Source organism: Bombina bombina, chromosome 2 (genome assembly GCF_027579735.1).
Source record: "Bombina bombina isolate aBomBom1 chromosome 2, aBomBom1.pri, whole genome shotgun sequence".
NCBI classification, from domain to species: Eukaryota; Metazoa; Chordata; class Amphibia; order Anura; family Bombinatoridae; genus Bombina; species Bombina bombina.
This window is the reverse complement of record NC_069500.1, coordinates 1,448,213,296-1,448,227,764: the sequence shown is the minus strand read 5'-3', so window position 1 is coordinate 1,448,227,764 and position 14,469 is coordinate 1,448,213,296. Positions and strand designations below refer to the sequence as shown.

The 14,469-nt window shown below is 46.1% G+C and overlaps 1 long non-coding RNA gene across 1 annotated transcript in view; it reads left to right on the top strand.

Annotated features, from left to right (window-relative positions):
• Window positions 1-485: 485 nt before the first annotated feature.
• The window catches only part of LOC128650463 (uncharacterized), a 33,681-nt gene continuing 19,697 nt past the window's right edge, over window positions 486-14,469 (top strand). The window contains exon 1 of the long non-coding RNA XR_008400767.1: window positions 486-637. This is a non-coding gene — a long non-coding RNA (uncharacterized LOC128650463). The remainder of the gene's footprint in view (window positions 638-14,469) is intronic.

Below are 14,469 nucleotides of genomic sequence, written 5' to 3'. Positions count from 1 at the left end.
ACTTTCTCTCTCACACACTCTCCGCATTCTCACTTTCTCTCTCACACACTTTCCGCATTCTCACTTTCTCTCTCACACACTCTCCGCATTCTCACTTTCTCCCTCACACACTCTCCCCATTCTCACTTTCTCTCTCACACACTCTCTGCATTCTCACTCTCTCACATACTCTCCGCATTCTCACTCTCTCACACACTCTCCGCATTCTCACTCTCTCACACACTCTCCGCATGCTCACTCTTTCACACACTCTCCGCATTCTCACTCTTTCACACACTCTGCCCATTCTCACTCCCTCTTACACTCTATCCCCATTCTCACTCTCTCCCCATTCTCACTCCCTTTCTCACAGTCTCTCCCCATTCTCATTCCCTTTAACACTCTCTCCTCATTCTCTCCCCACTCTCACAATTCTCACTCTCTCTCCACTCTTCCCATGATCACTCTCTCACACTCCCCACTCTCACATCCTCACTTACCTTACTTGTGACTTTCCCCCTCAGTAACTGTTTCGCTTACTCCTAGGTTGTCATAAACCCAAATTTTGAGGTTGCAGAGAGTGATTTTACCAATAACGCCATGAAATGCAACTGTAAATATGATGGGCACAGAATCTGGGTACACAACTGCCACCTAGGTGAGGAGACTATGAACAGTAAGAGTGTGTGTGAGAATGTGTATACAATCAGTCCTTGCTAAGATTTAGTAAGAAGAGTCACACTTAATTCCTGATAAGTAAGTGTGGCAAACCTAGCCACTTCTGGACTATAATGTAAGAAAGGTTGTCTATAGCCTGTATTGTGCACTATGTAGATGTGACAGACCCTTCTGTCAGTACTGAAGGAGTTAACTGTGTTCAGCTTTAAGAAACTATTCTTGAACGACAAGGTTACTAGCCTCAGCTATTGTGCACTGTCATTAAAGTTAGTGATAAACAGTCCATTGTTTAATCACCCTCAGAGAGCAGACGCCTAGGTGATAAGAAAAGCCAAATGTGTCTTGTGTTTAAGTTGTTATCTGCCTAAGTAAAGTAATGTGATTCTATTGTGGCCTGTCCAAGGGTGTGGTCCCTCCATCTAATGTACAACATTCTTTCAACCCCCCATCTGGGGGGTCAGACCTGCATAAATACTAGGCATAGCCTTTTAATAAATATCATTCTGTTTTAAACCTGAAAACTGGCTGGGTTGTGAGTTGCTGATCCCATATTCAGGACTTTGTTCCCTGGTGTTAACCCTTGGTATCGTGTTGGTACCGTTACAATTGGTGGCAAGCGACGGAATGAACCTTATCGCCCAGAAGAGCAACTACACAAGCCAGTAACCTCAGGAAGAGGGGGATTACTACAATACTGACTAAGATGGAAGGAGGTCCAGGGACTTCGGGATTCGGGAGCTACTTTAACCCTGATAGCTCCCCATTTGGTGCCGGATACAGCACACACTGGCGGATCCGTGGCAGTACGAGGGGCAGGGGGAGCGGTATACCGATTGCCCACTGCTAGAGTGGAGTACAGACCCCCAGTCACCCCAGCAGCTGCCAGTTACCAGCCCCCGGCGCACCGCTATACCACACGGCCTCCGGCCACGAACTACCCTCAGAGAGCCCGGTTCAGTTCGCGGGGCTACTCACAACCTATTCGGTGCTTTGGATGTAAGCAACTAGGGCACAAAAGACCAGAGTGTCCCCTAAACGCAGCGAATCAAGCACAGTCCTGGAGAAGACCCGCCGGCAGAATCCCACATAATCCTCAGCCTGCGGCCCGCTACGTAGAGGCGCCAGAATGCTGGGGCAGCCTACATGAAGCAGACCCCGTGCAAGCTGCCCACTGGAATAACTGGCAACGGGTTAAAGTGAATGGGAAGGAGGTCAGTGGTCTACGGGATACTGGTGCTACCATGACCTTGCTTCAAGAGAACTTGGTGTCTGAGAAACAGCACACTGGAGACACTGTGGCTGTGAGGGTAGCAGGGGGCACTGTGTTCCGCCTACCTGTTGCCAGGGTACATTTGGATTGGGGAGTGGGCGCTAGACCTGTGAATGTGGGGGTCAAGAAGGACTTACCTGCTGATGTTCTCCTTGGAAATTACTTGGCCCCCCTTGTCTCTGCCTATGCTCAAATGGGTCCCGCTGATGTTAACCCTGTGACTACCCAAAGCCCAGTCCCTCCGGGAAGAGGTACATTTTAACCGTGGTGGACTACGCCACTAGGCACCCCGAAGCTTACTTGAGCCGAAAGTTGTTGCCCCGTGAAGTAAGCTACGCCGCCATCAAAAAAGAATGCCTGGCCGTGGTGTGGGCCCTCAAAAAGTTGCAGCCGTACCTGTATGGACAAACTTTTTCCTTACTCACAGATCACAACCCGTTGGTGTGGCTGAACCGTGTGGCCGGGGACAATGCCAGGCTGCTGCGCTGGAGTTTGGCGCTGCAGCCCTTCGACTTTACAATCCATTACCGCCCAGGGAAACAAAACGGTAACGCCGACGGGTTGTCCAGACAAACTGAACTTGAAAAGTGATCTGTGAGTACTTCCCCGGACATCCCCAAGCCGATCCGTTGGGATCAGACTGTGTATGCCGGCTTGGTTCTGGGGGGAGCATTGTGGCAAACCTAGCCACTTCTGGACTATAATGTAAGAAAGGTTGTCTATAGGCTGTATTGTGCGCTATGTAGATGTGACAGACCCTTCTGTCAGTACTGAAGGAGTTAACTGTGTTCAGCTTTAAGAAACTATTCTTGAACGACAAGGTTACTAGCCTCAGCTATTGTGCACTGTCATTAAAGTTAGTGATAAACAGTCCATTGTTTAATCACCCTCAGAGAGCAGACGCCTAGGTGATAAGAAAAGCCAAATGTGTCTTGTGTTTAAGTTGTTATCTGCCTAAGTAAAGTAATGTGATTCTATTGTGGCCTGTCCAAGGGTGTGGTCCCTCCATCTAATGTACAACATTCTTTCAACCCCCCATCTGGGGGGTCAGACCTGCATAAATACTAGGCATAGCCTTTTAATAAATATCATTCTGTTTTAAACCTGAAAACTGGCTGGGTTGTGAGTTGCTGATCCCATATTCAGGACTTTGTTCCCTGGTGTTAACCCTTGGTATCGTGTTGGTACCGTTACAGTAAGCAAGATAAAATTAATGAATCTATACTCATATCAATAGATATGATCCATAGAGAAGCTAAGAAATATCTCTTACACGGTCAAAGAACCACACTGACGACATCACAAAACTCTGATGAGACACCAGCACTAGATGAATGTGCCTTCACCTTAATAGGTCTCTCTTCCTCTGCTCATTTACATAAGGATTGCAGCACAGCTGTTCTACAGCAACATTACGGTACTCAGATGAGGCACCAGCACTAGATGAATGTGCCTTCACCTTAATAGGTCTCTCTTCCTCTGCTCATTTACATAAGGATGGCAGCACAGCTGTTCTACAGCAACATAACGGTACTCAGATGAGACACCAGCACTAGATGAATGTGCCTTAACCTTAATAGGTCTCTCTTCCTCTGATCATTTACATAAGGATGGCAGCACAGCTGTTCTACAGCAACATCACGGTACTCAGATGAGGCACCAGCACTAGATGAATGTGCCTTCACCTTAATAGGTCTCTCTCTTCTTCTGCTCATTTACATAAGGATGGCAGCACAGCTGTTCTACAACAACATCACGGTACTCAGATGAGACACCAGCACTAGATGAATGTGCCTTCACCTTAATAGGTCTCTCTCTTCCTCTGATCATTTACATAAGGATGGTAGCAGAGCTGTTCTACAGCAACCTCACGGTACTCAGATGAGGCACCAGCACTAGATGAATGTGCCGTCACCTTAATAGGTCTCTTTCTTCCTCTGCTCATTTACATAAGGATGGCAGCACAGCTGTTCTACAGCAACATCACGGTACTCAGATGAGACACCAGCACTAGATGAATGTGCCGTCACCTTAATAGGTCTCTCTTCCTCTGCTCATTTACATAAGGATGGCAGCACAGCTGTTCTACAGCAACATCACGGTACTCAGATGAGGCACCAGCACTAGATGAATGTGCCTTCACCTTAATAGGTCTCTCTCTTCCTCTGCTCATTTACATAAGGATTGCAGCACAGCTGTTCTACAGCAACATCACGGTACTCAGATGAGACACCAGCACTAGATGAATGTGCCTTCATCTTAATAGGTCTCTCTCTTCCTCTGCTCATTTACATAAGGATTGCAGCACAGCTGTTCTACAGCAACATCACGGTACTCAGATGAGACACCAGCACTAGATGAATGTGCCTTCATCTTAATAGGTCTCTCTTCCTCTGCTCATTTACATAAGGATGGTAGCACAGCTGTTCTACAGCAACATCACGGTACTCAGATGAGACACCAGCACTAGATGAATGTGCCGTCACCTTAATAAGTCTCTCTTCCTCTGCTCATTTACATAAGGATGGCAGCACAGCTGTTCTACAGCAACATCACGGTACTCAGATGAGGCACCAGCACTAGATGAATGTGCCTTCACCTTAATAGGTCTCTCTCTTCCTCTGATCATTTACATAAGGATGGCAGCACAGCTGTTCTACAGCAACATCACGGTACTCAGATGAGACACCAGCACTAGATGAATGTGCCTTCACCTTAATAGGTCTCTCTTCCTCTGCTCATTTGCATAAGGATGGTAGCACAGCTGTTCTACAGCAACATCACGGTACTCAGATGAGGCACCAGCACTAGATGAATGTGCCTTCACCTTAATAGGTCTCTCTCTTCCTCTGGTCATTTACATAAGGATGGCAGCACAGCTGTTCTACAGCAACATCACGGTACTCAGATGAGACACCAGCACTAGATGAATGTGCCTTCACCTTAATAGGTCTCTCTTCCTCTGCTCATTTACATAAGGATGGCAGCACAGCTGTTCTACAGCAACATCACGGTACTCAGATGAGACACCAGCACTAGATGAATGTGCCTTCACCTTAATAGGTCTCTCTTCCTCGGCTCATTTACATAAGGATTGCAGCACAGCTGTTCTACAGCAACATCACGGTACTCAGATGAGACACCAGCACTAGATGAATGTGCCTTCACTCTCTGATCATTTACATAAGGATTGCAGCACAGCTGTTCTACAGCAACATCACGGTACTCAGATGAGGCACCAGCACTAGATGAATGTGCCTTCACCTTAATAGGTCTCTCTCTTCCTCTGCTCATTTACATAAGGATGGCAGCACAGCTGTTCTACAGCAACATCACGGTACTCAGATGAGACACCAGCACTAGATGAATGTGCCTTCACCTTAATAGGTCTCTCTCTTCCTTTGCTCATTTACATAAGGATTGCAGCACAGCTGTTCTACAGCAACATCACAGTACTCAGATGAGGCAACAGCACTAGATGAATGTGCCGTCACCTTAATAGGTCTCTCTTCCTCTGATCATTTACATAAGGATGGTAGCACAGCTGTTCTACAGCAACATCACGGTACTCAGATGAGACACCAGCACTAGATGAATGTGCCTTTACCTTAATAGGTCTCTCTCTTCCTCTGCTCATTTACATAAGGATGGTAGCACAGCTGTTCTACAGCAACATCACGGTACTCAGATGAGACACCAGCACTAGATGAATGTGCCTTCACCTTAATAGGTCTCTCTCTTCCTCTGGTCATTTACATAAGGATGGCAGCACAGCTGTTCTACAGCAACATCACAGTACTCAGATGAGACACCAGCACTAGATGAATGTGCCTTCACTCTCTGATCATTTACATAAGGATGGCTGCACAGCTGTTCTACAGCAACATCACAGTACTCAGATGAGACACCAGCACTAGATGAATGTGCCTTCACCTTAATAAGTCTCTTCCTCTGATCATTTACATAAGGATGGTAGCACAGCTGTTCTACAGCAACATCACGGTACTCAGATGAGGCACCAGCACAAGATGAATGTGCCTTCACCTTAATAGGTCTCTCTTCTTCTGCTCATTTACATAAGGATGGCAGCACAGCTGTTCTACAGCAACATCACGGTACTCAGATGAGACACCAGCACTAGATGAATGTGCCGTCACCTTAATAGGTCTCTCTCTTCCTCTGCTCATTTACATAAGGATGGCAGCACAGCTGTTCTACAGCAACATCACGGTACTCAGATGAGACACCAGAACTAGATGAATGTGCCTTCACCTTAATAGGTCTCTCTCTTCCTCTGCTCATTTACATAAGGATGGTAGCACAGCTGTTCTACAGCAACATCACAGTACTCAGATGAGACACCAGCACTAGATGAATGTGCCTTCACCTTAATAGGTCTCTCTCTTCCTCTGCTCATTTACATAAGGATGGTAGCACAGCTGTTCTACAGCAACATCACGGTACTCAGATGAGGCACCAGCACTAGATGAATGTGCCTTCACCTTAATAGGTCTCTCTTCCTCTGCTCATTTACATAAGGATGGCAGCACAGCTGTTGTACAGCAACATCACGGTACTCAGATAAGACACCAGCACTAGATGAATGTGCCTTCACCTTAATAGGTCTCTCTCTTCCTCTGATCATTTACATAAGGATGGCAGCACAGCTGTTCTACAGCAACATCACGGTACTCAGATGAGACACCAGCACTAGATGAATGTGCCTTCACCTTAATAGGTCTCTCTCTTCCTCTGCTCATTTACATAAGGATGGCAGCACAGCTGTTCTACAGCAACATCACGGTACTCAGATGAGGCACCAGCACTAGATGAATGTGCCTTCACCTTAATAGGTCTCTCTCTTCCTCTGCTCATTTACATAAGGATGGCAGCACAGCTGTTCTACAGCAACATCACGGTACTCAGATGAGACACCAGCACTAGATGAATGTGCCTTCACCTTAATAGGTCTCTCTTCCTCTGCTCATTTACATAAGGATGGCAGCACAGCTGTTGTACAGCAACATCACGGTACTCAGATAAGACACCAGCACTAGATGAATGTGCCTTCACCTTAATAGGTCTCTCTTCCTCTGCTCATTTACATAAGGATGGCTGCACAGCTGTTCTACAGCAACATCACAGTACTCAGATGAGACACCAGCACTAGATGAATGTGCCTTCACCTTAATAGGTCTCTCTTCCTCTGCTCATTTACATAAGGATGGTAGCACAGCTGTTCTACAGCAACATCACGGTACTCAGATGAGGCACCAGCACTAGATGAATGTGCCGTCACCTTAATAGGTCTCTCTTCCTCTGCTCATTTACATAAGGATGGCAGCACAGCTGTTCTACAGCAACATCACGGTACTCAGATGAGACACCAGCACTAGATGAATGTGCCGTCACCTTAATAGGTCTCTCTTCCTCTGCTCATTTACATAAGGATGGCAGGACAGCTGTTCTACAGCAACATCACAGTACTCAGATGAGGCACCAGTACTAGATGAATGTGCCTTCACCTTAATAGGTCTCTCTCTTCCTCTGGTCATTTACATAAGGATGGTAGCACAGCTGTTCTACAGCAACATCACGGTACTCAGATGAGACACCAGCACTAGATGAATGTGCCTTTACCTTAATAGGTCTCTCTCTTCCTCTGCTCATTTACATAAGGATGGCAGCACAGCTGTTCTACAGCAACATCACGGTACTCAGATGAGACACCAGCACTAGATGAATGTGCCGTCACCTTAATAGGTCTCTCTTCCTCTGGTCATTTACATAAGGATGGCAGCACAGCTGTTGTACAGCAACATCACGGTACTCAGATGAGGCACCAGCACTAGATGAATGTGCCTTCACCTTAATAGGTCTCTCTTCCTCTGCTCATTTACATAAGGATGGTAGCACAGCTGTTCTACAGCAACATCACGGTACTCAGATGAGGCACCAGCACTAGATGAATGTGCCTTCACCTTAATAGGTCTCTCTTCCTCTGCTCATTTACATAAGGATGGTAGCACAGCTGTTCTACAGCAACATCACAGTACTCAGATGAGACACCAGCACTAGATGAATGTGCCTTCACCTTAATAGGTCTCTTTCTTCCTCTGCTCATTTACATAAGGATGGCAGCACAGCTGTTCTACAGCAACATCACGGTACTCAGATGAGACACCAGCACTAGATGAATGTGCCTTCATCTTAATAGGTCTCTCTCTTCCTCTGCTCATTTACATAAGGATGGCAGCACAGCTGTTCTACAGCAACATCACGGTACTCAGATGAGACACCAGCACTAGATGAATGTGCCTTCACCTTAATAGGTCTCTCTCTTCCTCTGCTCATTTACATAAGGATGGCAGCACAGCTGTTCTACAGCAACATCACGGTACACAGATGAGACACCAGCACTAGATGAATGTGCCTTCACCTTAATAGGTCTCTCTCTTCCTCTGCTCATTTACATAAGGATGGCAGCACAGCTGTTCTACAGCAACATCACGGTACTCAGATGAGACACCAGCACTAGATGAATGTGCCGTCACCTTAATAAGTCTCTCTCTTCCTCTGGTCATTTACATAAGGATGGCAGCACAGCTGTTCTACAGCAACATCACGGTACTCAGATGAGACACCAGCACTAGATGAATGTGCCTTCATCTTAATAGGTCTCTCTCTTCCTCTGCTCATTTACATAAGGATGGCAGCACAGCTGTTCTACAGCAACATCACGGTACTCAGATGAGACACCAGCACTAGATGAATGTGCCTTTACCTTAATAGGTCTCTCTTCCTCTGCTCATTTACATAAGGATGGCAGCACAGCTGTTCTACAGCAACATCACGGTACTCAGATGAGACACCAGCACTAGATGAATGTGCCTTCACCTTAATAGGTCTCTCTCTTCCTCTGATCATTTACATAAGGATGGCAGCACAGCTGTTCTACAGCAACATCACGGTACTCAGATGAGACACCAGCACTAGATGAATGTGCCTTCATCTTAATAGGTCTCTCTCTTCCTCTGCTCATTTACATAAGGATGGCAGCACAGCTGTTCTACAGCAACATCACGGTACTCAGATGAGACACCAGCACTAGATGAATGTGCCTTCACCTTAATAGGTCTCTCTTCCTCTGCTCATTTACATAAGGATGGTAGCACAGCTGTTCTACAGCAACATCACGGTACTCAGATGAGGCACCAGCACTAGATGAATGTGCCTTCACCTTAATAGGTCTCTCTCTTCCTCTGGTCATTTACATAAGGATGGCAGCACAGCTGTTCTACAGCAACATCACGGTACTCAGATGAGACACCAGCACTAGATGAATGTGCCTTCACCTTAATAGGTCTCTCTTCCTCTGCTCATTTACATAAGGATGGTAGCACAGCTGTTCTACAGCAACATCACGGTACTCAGATGAGACACCAGCACTAGATGAATGTGCCTTCACCTTAATAGGTCTCTCTTCCTCTGCTCATTTACATAAGGATGGTAGCACAGCTGTTCTACAGCAACATCACGGTACTCAGATGAGACACCAGCACTAGATGAATGTGCCTTCACCTTAATAGGTCTCTCTTCCTCTGCTCATTTACATAAGGATGGTAGCACAGCTGTTCTACAGCAACATCACGGTACTCAGATGAGACACCAGCACTAGATGAATGTGCCTTCACCTTAATAGGTCTCTCTCTTCCTCTGCTCATTTACATAAGGATGGCAGCACAGCTGTTCTACAGCAACATCACAGTACTCAGATGAGGCACCAGCACTAGATGAATGTGCCTTCACCTTAATAGGTCTCTCTTCCTCTGCTCATTTACATAAGGATGGTAGCACAGCTGTTCTACAGCAACATCACGGTACTCAGATGAGACACCAGCACTAGATGAATGTGCCTTCATCTTAATAGGTCTCTCTTCCTCTGCTCATTTACATAAGGATGGTAGCACAGCTGTTCTACAGCAACATCACGGTACTCAGATGAGACACCAGCACTAGATGAATGTGCCTTAACCTTAATAGGTCTCTCTTCCTCTGATCATTTACATAAGGATGGCAGCACAGCTGTTCTACAGCAACATCACGGTACTCAGATGAGGCACCAGCACTAGATGAATGTGCCTTCACCTTAATAGGTCTCTCTCTTCTTCTGCTCATTTACATAAGGATGGCAGCACAGCTGTTCTACAGCAACATCACGGTACTCAGATGAGACACCAGCACTAGATGAATGTGCCTTCACCTTAATAGGTCTCTCTCTTCCTCTGATCATTTACATAAGGATGGTAGCAGAGCTGTTCTACAGCAACCTCACGGTACTCAGATGAGGCACCAGCACTAGATGAATGTGCCGTCACCTTAATAGGTCTCTTTCTTCCTCTGCTCATTTACATAAGGATGGCAGCACAGCTGTTCTACAGCAACATCACGGTACTCAGATGAGACACCAGCACTAGATGAATGTGCCGTCACCTTAATAGGTCTCTCTTCCTCTGCTCATTTACATAAGGATGGCAGCACAGCTGTTCTACAGCAACATCACGGTACTCAGATGAGGCACCAGCACTAGATGAATGTGCCTTCACCTTAATAGGTCTCTCTCTTCCTCTGCTCATTTACATAAGGATTGCAGCACAGCTGTTCTACAGCAACATCACGGTACTCAGATGAGACACCAGCACTAGATGAATGTGCCTTCATCTTAATAGGTCTCTCTTCCTCTGCTCATTTACATAAGGATGGTAGCACAGCTGTTCTACAGCAACATCACGGTACTCAGATGAGACACCAGCACTAGATGAATGTGCCGTCACCTTAATAAGTCTCTCTTCCTCTGCTCATTTACATAAGGATGGCAGCACAGCTGTTCTACAGCAACATCACGGTACTCAGATGAGGCACCAGCACTAGATGAATGTGCCTTCACCTTAATAGGTCTCTCTCTTCCTCTGATCATTTACATAAGGATGGCAGCACAGCTGTTCTACAGCAACATCACTGTACTTAGATGAGACACCAGCACTAGATGAATGTGCCTTCACCTTAATAGGTCTCTCTTCCTCTGCTCATTTGCATAAGGATGGTAGCACAGCTGTTCTACAGCAACATCACGGTACTCAGATGAGGCACCAGCACTAGATGAATGTGCCTTCACCTTAATAGGTCTCTCTTCCTCTGCTCATTTACATAAGGATGGTAGCACAGCTGTTCTACAGCAACATCACGGTACTCAGATGAGGCACCAGCACTAGATGAATGTGCCTTCACCTTAATAAGTCTCTCTCTTCCTCTGGTCATTTACATAAGGATGGCAGCACAGCTGTTCTACAGCAACATCACGGTACTCAGATGAGACACCAGCACTAGATGAATGTGCCTTCACCTTAATAGGTCTCTCTTCCTCTGCTCATTTACATAAGGATGGCAGCACAGCTGTTCTACAGCAACATCACGGTACTCAGATGAGACACCAGCACTAGATGAATGTGCCTTCACCTTAATAGGTCTCTCTTCCTCGGCTCATTTACATAAGGATTGCAGCACAGCTGTTCTACAGCAACATCACGGTACTCAGATGAGACACCAGCACTAGATGAATGTGCCTTCACTCTCTGATCATTTACATAAGGATTGCAGCACAGCTGTTCTACAGCAACATCACGGTACTCAGATGAGGCACCAGCACTAGATGAATGTGCCTTCACCTTAATAGGTCTCTCTCTTCCTCTGCTCATTTACATAAGGATGGCAGCACAGCTGTTCTACAGCAACATCACGGTACTCAGATGAGACACCAGCACTAGATGAATGTGCCTTCACCTTAATAGGTCTCTCTCTTCCTTTGCTCATTTACATAAGGATTGCAGCACAGCTGTTCTACAGCAACATCACAGTACTCAGATGAGGCACCAGCACTAGATGAATGTGCCGTCACCTTAATAGGTCTCTCTTCCTCTGATCATTTACATAAGGATGGTAGCACAGCTGTTCTACAGCAACATCACGGTACTCAGATGAGACACCAGCACTAGATGAATGTGCCTTCACCTTAATAGGTCTCTCTCTTCCTCTGGTCATTTACATAAGGATGGCAGCACAGCTGTTCTACAGCAACATCACAGTACTCAGATGAGACACCAGCACTAGATGAATGTGCCTTCACTCTCTGATCATTTACATAAGGATGGCTGCACAGCTGTTCTACAGCAACATCACAGTACTCAGATGAGACACCAGCACTAGATGAATGTGCCTTCACCTTAATAAGTCTCTTCCTCTGATCATTTACATAAGGATGGTAGCACAGCTGTTCTACAGCAACATCACGGTACTCAGATGAGGCACCAGCACTAGATGAATGTGCCGTCACCTTAATAGGTCTCTCTTCTTCTGCTCATTTACATAAGGATGGCAGCACAGCTGTTCTACAGCAACATCACGGTACTCAGATGAGACACCAGCACTAGATGAATGTGCCGTCACCTTAATAGGTCTCTCTCTTCCTCTGCTCATTTACATAAGGATGGCAGCACAGCTGTTCTACAGCAACATCACGGTACTCAGATGAGACACCAGAACTAGATGAATGTGCCTTCACCTTAATAGGTCTCTCTCTTCCTCTGCTCATTTACATAAGGATGGTAGCACAGCTGTTCTACAGCAACATCACAGTACTCAGATGAGACACCAGCACTAGATGAATGTGCCGTCACCTTAATAGGTCTCTCTTCCTCTGGTCATTTACATAAGGATGGCAGCACAGCTATTGTACAGCAACATCACGGTACTCAGATGAGACACCAGCACTAGATGAATGTGCCTTCACCTTAATAGGTCTCTCTCTTCCTCTGGTCATTTACATAAGGATGGTAGCACAGCTGTTCTACAGCAACATCACGGTACTCAGATGAGGCACCAGCACTAGATGAATGTGCCTTCACCTTAATAGGTCTCTCTCTTCCTCTGCTCATTTACATAAGGATGGTAGCACAGCTGTTCTACAGCAACATCACGGTACTCAGATGAGGCACCAGCACTAGATGAATGTGCCTTCACCTTAATAGGTCTCTCTTCCTCTGCTCATTTACATAAGGATGGTAGCACAGCTGTTCTACAGCAACATCACGGTACTCAGATGAGACACCAGCACTAGATGAATGTGCCTTCACCTTAATAGGTCTCTCTTCCTCTGCTCATTTACATAAGGATGGCAGCACAGCTGTTGTACAGCAACATCACGGTACTCAGATAAGACACCAGCACTAGATGAATGTGCCTTCACCTTAATAGGTCTCTCTTCCTCTGCTCATTTACATAAGGATGGCAGCACAGCTGTTGTACAGCAACATCACGGTACTCAGATAAGACACCAGCACTAGATGAATGTGCCTTCACCTTAATAGGTCTCTCTTCCTCTGCTCATTTACATAAGGATGGCTGCACAGCTGTTCTACAGCAACATCACAGTACTCAGATGAGACACCAGCACTAGATGAATGTGCCTTCACCTTAATAGGTCTCTCTTCCTCTGCTCATTTACATAAGGATGGTAGCACAGCTGTTCTACAGCAACATCACGGTACTCAGATGAGGCACCAGCACTAGATGAATGTGCCGTCACCTTAATAGGTCTCTCTTCCTCTGCTCATTTACATAAGGATGGCAGCACAGCTGTTCTACAGCAACATCACGGTACTCAGATGAGACACCAGCACTAGATGAATGTGCCGTCACCTTAATAGGTCTCTCTTCCTCTGCTCATTTACATAAGGATGGCAGGACAGCTGTTCTACAGCAACATCACAGTACTCAGATGAGACACCAGCACTAGATGAATGTGCCTTTACCTTAATAGGTCTCTCTCTTCCTCTGGTCATTTACATAAGGATGGTAGCACAGCTGTTCTACAGCAACATCACGGTACTCAGATGAGACACCAGCACTAGATGAATGTGCCGTCACCTTAATAGGTCTCTCTTCCTCTGGTCATTTACATAAGGATGGCAGCACAGCTATTGTACAGCAACATCACGGTACTCAGATGAGGCACCAGCACTAGATGAATGTGCCTTCACCTTAATAGGTCTCTCTTCCTCTGCTCATTTACATAAGGATGGTAGCACAGCTGTTCTACAGCAACATCACAGTACTCAGATGAGACACCAGCACTAGATGAATGTGCCTTCACCTTAATAGGTCTCTCTCTTCCTCTGCTCATTTACATAAGGATGGTAGCACAGCTGTTCTACAGCAACATCACGGTACTCAGATGAGGCACCAGCACTAGATGAATGTGCCGTCACCTTAATAGGTCTCTCTCTTCCTCTGCTCATTTACATAAGGATGGCAGCACAGCTGTTCTACAGCAACATCACGGTACTCAGATGAGGCACCAGCACTAGATGAATGTGCCGTCACCTTAATAGGTCTCTCTCTTCCTCTGCTCATTTACATAAGGATGGCAGCACAGCTGTTCTACAGCAACATCACGGTACTCAGATGAGACACCAGCACTAGATGAA